This window comes from Dermacentor albipictus, chromosome 1 (assembly GCF_038994185.2).
Source record: "Dermacentor albipictus isolate Rhodes 1998 colony chromosome 1, USDA_Dalb.pri_finalv2, whole genome shotgun sequence".
NCBI classification, from domain to species: Eukaryota; Metazoa; Arthropoda; class Arachnida; order Ixodida; family Ixodidae; genus Dermacentor; species Dermacentor albipictus.
Genome location: NC_091821.1, coordinates 209,382,584 through 209,389,480, shown reverse-complemented (window position 1 = coordinate 209,389,480; position 6,897 = coordinate 209,382,584).

Sequence of the window (6,897 nt, the reverse complement as noted above, 5' to 3'; positions counted from 1 at the left end):
AGGTTTTCGTCACATCCTGTCTCAAGTCGCGGTTCTTTTCAACTGGCCCAAAGCTCCCCCCTCTTTGTCCTTGACTGCCTTGACTATTATATGTTCGATAGGTACTACTAAAGTCTACTAGAAGCCTTCTAGTAACCTTCTAGTACACTTTAGCACTGCGGGGGAAAACGTTTTCTCCGTTCGTCCATGGTTCGTCTCCAGCCGAGTTGGCAACGTGGCTGGCACGGCAAGCCATGCGTACCCGAGGTGAGTTTGTAGAATTTTATTACAACGGTAGCATATTAAAATCTGATAGTCGCAGGGAGATACGTTTGGAAGTGAGGTGTTTTCTTAGACGACTTCATGGCAAAGCATTACGTCGTGCCTATGGATGTTTAGTTGAGCGTACCGCCTACTTCACGCCGGAGATTCGCGAGAACGGAAACATTTTGTGAATTCAACTGTTCTTACTTTGTATGTGAAAGTAAGAAAACTGAACGGCGCCATGCGCATTAATAGCCGTAGACCATTGTACAACAACACTGGCAATTACCGCATATCCCGCGCATAGACGCATACGCATGGACGCGTATCCCGTGCTGCGTGTGGTTGGGCCCGATATGTTTACGAAAACGCTTCGATGAATTGAAACACATATTTCGTATAGTGTATATGGAAATTGAGCGTTGTCATGCAGTATTTCGTAGCCGTTTATATAGACCCTTGCAAAAGCTGTACAGCAACACTGATAGACTACGTGGCACGATTCGTAGTTACTGAGGCGCTTGCGCGCATGTATATAATTAAGGAACGTAATTCGTTACGGGGCACTCTAGGTGGGCGAAACAAGCGCTCAAATCACCACAGCCACGTCGAAAATATCTCTGAAGGCCTACCAGAATATTTATTAGACGTCTGTGTGTTTGAACTGTGACAGCACACGGGACGGTGGGTGCGCGTGAGTATCCCGCGATGGTGGCCCTTTTCCACTCTGCTTAACCGCAATCCATTGCGGTTATGCTTAACCGCGTAACACTGATGCACTGCGGCAAAGCTGACTAGCGAACCGGCATTACGCAACGCTTGAAACAGATTCACGTTCAAGAGATTTTCGTCGATCTTTACTCCTCTTTATCGAATAAAAAGGATAACGTACGTAGGCCCGTGACCGTTGATTGAAAAGTCTGGGCACATACGTGCAGTGTTTAAAAAAAATCAAAACTTTATTTATGCAGGCGTCCATGCCCCTGTAAAAAAACTGGAATTCAGTGGACCCTGTGTAGCTGAATCCGGCCCTATGTAAACACAGCCGGCTCAGAAGCCACAAAGTAGGAGCTGAAGCGAACACTTTAATGCTGATATTACACCTCATTGTTAGTGCTTAACTTGTGGTCAGCCAGTGACAAAGACATTGCACTAAACAGTGAGACTCCGTCTTAATCCTCAGCCCTTATGTGTGGCTAACAGAAGAGCAAAAGGTGAGTACGATGTTTTGAGATGAGGCAGGACTACCTTTATCCGTGTAGTAAAATTTTGTTTATTATTGGTGTAACGTCGGTGCAATCGCTTTCTTAAGTCCGCCTGCATTAAGTTTACTGCAGCTTACAGCTTCTGTCGGTGCAGGTGCTTCTTTACTGGAAACAACCTTTGATTTATCAAATAATGTTGTCATTTTGTAGTTTTACAAGTTTTCCTCTGGTCTTTTAGTATGTTCTGAATCTGGAAGAGCTGGCTAAATTCATGCATGTGTATCAGCTGAGTTTGTCCTCCTTCAGATTTAATGGTACATCAACACACTTCAAGAACCACAGAAGCCTGTTTGTTGCTCCGGCAGGAACCCTACCGCTCCTGCAATCCAGTTTAGCCGTCTGAGTGCTATGGTCTCCATCAGCTTGCAGGCTACTGAAGTCAGTGATACCGGCCTGTAGAAGCTGATAGCCGTGGCTGGTCGCCCAGGCTTTCGAAGTGGTACCACCACTGCGGTCAGTCAAGTATCTGGTAGCGAGCCGGTCTCCCAGATCTCGTTCAAGGCCCCCAGGAGCTGACATCTGACCATCTTGTCCAGGTTTCGTAGCATCTGGAATGTGATGCCGTCAGCTTCTGGGGTGCTGCGGTGCTTGGATTTTGCCAGAGCTGATGTCAACTCGTGCTCCTGGAGTGGATCATGGCAGAGGGCATGGATCTAGCTGGATGTCCATGCTGGATGGAAGCCACCAGGCTGCCTTGCGGACGGGGAATGCAATAGCCGCTGGTTGAGTGACTGGGTGGGCTGTAAATTGGTCCGCCTAGAGATCTGCCAGGGATGCCTCGCTGATGCCTAGGCTGATGGCCGCTGAGAATACAGGTTGACGTACCCCTGGGCCAGAGAGCAGAGACCGCAGGAGCCTCCATGCTCGAGGACCACCAATGGCCTAGTTGACCGAGTTTCAGATTCCCTGCCAGCTCTGTTGTAGGCGGCGGTCGGCATGCCGCCGACAGGCAGCATCGATGCGGTTGTACTCAGAGTAATGTTCTGGCAACCTTGTTCTCATCGCTCGTCTTTCTGCTCAGCGTCTGGCGGCACGGAGGTTCAGATGTCGAAGGTCAGGAGCAGGATGGTCTTCGGGCATGAGCGAGTGGATTGTTGCAGCTTGCGTCGCCTCTGCTACGCATAGGAAGAAGTCCCTCTCCTCTGTTATGCAGGTGAGTTGGTTCCTGAAGGCCCCCCAGTCAACTGTGCTGCATTGCCTGGCCCGGGGTCGCTTCCCTCCCGCCGGGGTGATAGAGATCGGCAGGTGGTCCGAGCCCCAGGAGTCTGGCCGAATAGCCCAGCTATAGTTCGTTCCTTCAGTCGACAGGCTCACGTCGATGGCCGTACAAGTCGCGCGCCCTCCCCTTCGAATATAGGTGAAAGATCCAGTGTTCAGCACCTGGAGTCCCAAACTGCGGAACACCTCCACTAGGTCCTTTCCGCGTTTGCAGCATCTGCGGCTTCCCCAGGACGTGTGGTGCGTGTTCACGTGCCCGCAAAGGAGGAAGTCGCGGCCGAGTCGTGTGGCTAGCTGCTGGAGGGTTGGCGGGTCCCATCGTTGGCAGGGGCGCACGTAGATGGAAGCCACTGTTGTGTCCACCCCACGGAGTCTGATGGTCACAGCGCAGCACTCCATGGGCCCTTTCGTCAGGTCAGCCACGTTCACCTCGGCGTGTAGAAGCTCGCGACGTACGTAGATGGCGCAGCGTGGATAGCCCTGGGGATGGTCGTTCTCCAAGCAGGGGGCAGCCGTGCAAGTAGGCAGCGTACAGGATGTGGTGCTGGAGTACCCTATGTATCCAGGGAGGCGCAAGTCTCCAGCAGCCACGTAGACCTCTTGCAGAGCAAGTACATCGTAATCGCTCTGCAGGAGGTGCATTGATAGGTCTCCTTGCCGCCGCCGCAGCGAAAAAGCATTCCACTGGAGGACAGTGGGGCGGCGAAGGCTGTTCCTGATGGTGTTAGCCATGGTGGTTACTTGCGTTTGGCAGTCCACTTGCCTGGAGGCAGATAGCCAGCAGTGGATTGTCCTCCGGGAGTAACGCTGCAACCGACTGCAGCAGAACCTTCATCTGGTCCAACCGTTGTGCCAGCACAGCTGTAGTATGAGCAGAAGGTGGCTGGGAGGAGGAGACCGCCGTACTTGGGTCTGCAGCTGTGGTTTCCGGATGGGGGGGCTGCGACGCTGGGGGAGGGTGGTTTCTCGTTATTGCCTCTGCGTAGCTCATTTTGGGAGCTGTCTTGCGGCGTGGTGCAGGGATCGGCCTGGTGGGAGTGGCCTCCTTTGCAGCGGCGAAAGCCTGTCGACGCGATATGGGTCCAGCGTTATCAGCCCTTATGGTGGCAACCTTTCGCTCCTCCTGCCAACGACGGCATCGGGGATCGTCCGCAGCATGGTTGGCACCACAGTTGGGGCAGCGGGCCCTTGAAGCAGTACAGGGACCTTCATGTTGTTGTCCGCAATGCAGGCAGCGGTGACATGACCCAGCCTTCCGCAGTTTGTACAAAGCGTAGGGCGCGGGCGTACAGGGCGGACTGCGAACGGCAGCTTGAAGATCTCCAGGTGGGACGGAGGTTGACTTGCTGCGAAGGCAACTGTTAGTGTGTTGCCATTCCTTGCCGCTGAGAGCACCCGGACAGGTGTGGTGATGGCGGCGAGCAGCTGCTCATCTCTGTATTCCCCGTCGATGCCGTGGACGTAACCCCTGGACTGGCTTCGGTCCGCTGGGAGGTGCGCTCGAACAGCCACTCCGCAGATGGTGTCCATAGACAGCAACTCCTGTTGTCGTTCCTGAGTGTCCGTGTCTGCTGCAACGACGTTCAACTTCGTGTTGACCCTTACAGCAAGGACGCCAGGTCGGGCAGACAGGGCCTGTGCAATTGCGAGGCGTGACGAGCGATGAAACGACACCGACTGCTCCGCTGGCCGGAACAGCACCGTTTCTGCAACTGGCTGCGATAGGGGCTTCTGTGGCGGAAGTGGTCCAGTCTTTGGAAACATCGGGCGCTTCCCGCGGGGACGCTTAATTACGCCTTTGGACGACCGCGAAGCCATCCTCAGGGGCTGGTACGAGAGGTCTCGAGGGCGAAAGTGCAGGAGAATTGCCTTCGGGGGTGTACTGTTTAGTGGCCATCACTCCGGCAGGCGCGGGCGAGGCTGCAACAACTTCGGAGGCTCCAGGTGGAGGGGGCGTCTGGTTGGGGTTAGGGGAACTGTGAATCTCCCTTCTAGAGACACGAGTCAGACCTGCTTCCGCAGCAGCGTCGGCCGCCGTGGGAGACGCGGTGTCTCTCGTCGTTTGCACCTTGTTTGGTGTGAGAAACAGTGGCGGCATCTTGCGCGGTGCTTCGTCGCCACCTTCGTCGTCGCGCGCACGTTTGCGGGTGCTTGTGGTGTCCATGCTTTCATCACAGGAGTCACCAGAGTCCTCGGGGAGGGGAATAGAGCATGCCTCTTCTGCACTGGGATCAGTTGCTCTCTCAGAAGTATGGGCGCAGTCTGTTCCGTCAGCACGGGCGGCGCTGACTTGAGCGAGGGACGGCGAGCTCGGAAGTGCAGCCTCAGTGACTGCGAATGGCTTGGATAGGCTGGGCAGCATGGCAGGAAATTGTAGAGGGTCGTGGTGGGGGGTGGGACAGGTCAAGGCGGCTGCCTGCTTCGCCAGCCACTTGTCAACAATGCTGGCAGCCTTCGCCTGCGTGACCTCGCGCTACCGCAACGTCGAAATGTTGAAGGGCAGCGGGAGGGCAAGTGAGGCACTGGCCGATCTTCAATGAGACTTCTTGGCGCTCGGACGTGCTGGCGCTGCAAACGCATCCACGGGAAAAGCCACGAGTGCACCTGGTGACCGCAAGAAAGTCGGGAGGTAAAAACAAGTTCACTAATGAGGGGGGTCGGTGTCGTGGCGGCCTCGGTGACGGAAACACACACGCGGCGCTCACAAAAGCGTTCGGCTATTGTAGTACACACCACTCGCGGCTCACGAAATACTCGCTCAGCACGTTCACGCACAGATCAAGAAGAGCGGGTTTAACTCATGCACATAGGGCACGGCACACACCCGACGAGCACAAAAACCAGGTACTCGAACACAATTCACATGTGCACGCGCCGCGCGTACTACGCACTACCCGCACGTGGCATGCCGCTCCGTCCCGTCGTGTGATCTCAGCTTTAGCGGCCCCAGTTGACTGGGCTGTCTCTTCTAGCCCTTCCCTCGCCACCTCAGCCTTAGTCGATACTGCCTTGCTGAACTCGTCACTCGATGATTTCTTATTCGGGGAAACTGGGTTGCGAGGGGAAAATCGTTTTCCAGAATAGTCCTTTTCCTTTCTAGATAGGTTTTCCTTGGAAATTTCAGCGCGTGTAATCCTCCGCGAGCTGCGCTGCCTTCTCTAGGTCTACCTCTGGGAGCCTGTCCTGCAGCCAAAGTCTAACTTCTTCTGGAAGAACTCGGTAAAACTGCTCCAGTGATATGTATTCAAGCACCTTGTCGGGCTTTCCATACACTTCTGCACTTTTGAGCCACTCTTTTAAGTTAGACTTTAACTCGTACGCGAACTCAGCGTGTGACTCGCTGCCCCTTTTTGCCTGTGTAAACCGCTGTCGAAATATCTCGGCAGAGAGGCGGTATTTGCGAAGGAGCGCGGCTTTTACCTTTCCATAGTTCTCGTAGACTTCTTTAGACAAGTGTGCGAGAACTTCCACTGCCTCTCCTGGGACAACCGAAAGAAGTTTTTGAGACCAAATTCTTTCGTGCAGCCCTATCTTTTCACACGTGCGTTCGAAATTCACGAGAAAAAGTGCGATATCACCGCCTATCTTGTACGGCAACATCAGGTCCTGTGTTCTAAGTTTAGGCGTGTCGTCTCCACCGGAAAGGGGATTTGAATGCGCCGAGCTGATTCGAATTTTCTCTATTTCCAGTTCTCTCATTTTAAGAGCATGATCTCGTTCTTCGCACCTTTTTCTCTCCTCTGCCTCGTCGCGCCTTTTCTGCTCCTCTGCCTCCTCACGCCTTTTTTTCTCGCTTCTCCTGACAAGAATTTCTCCCCAGACCTCTTCGACTTCCTCCTCAGTTACCTCTTGGGCCTTCAGAACGTCAAAAATGGCTTTCTTTCGTCTTGCCGCGGCAACTGAGATGCCCATCTCCTGACGAACATCAAGAAGGTCCTGTATCCTGAGCTTCTCCATCGCGATCTGACGGCTGTCTCCGGTTTTGCCTTTAAATTAGCTTTGCTTCCGAAGCCGGAAATCTATGCAAGGCCTGAAGCGAACTAAGACAAAAACACTACAACCCTTTCAGAATTCTTGAGCAATGGTCCTTAGCATTTATGTGTGCGACAAAGGTCTGGCGATGCGAAAGGCAAACGTCGGGCACTGACCCCTTCAAAGTAGCTGACGCCGG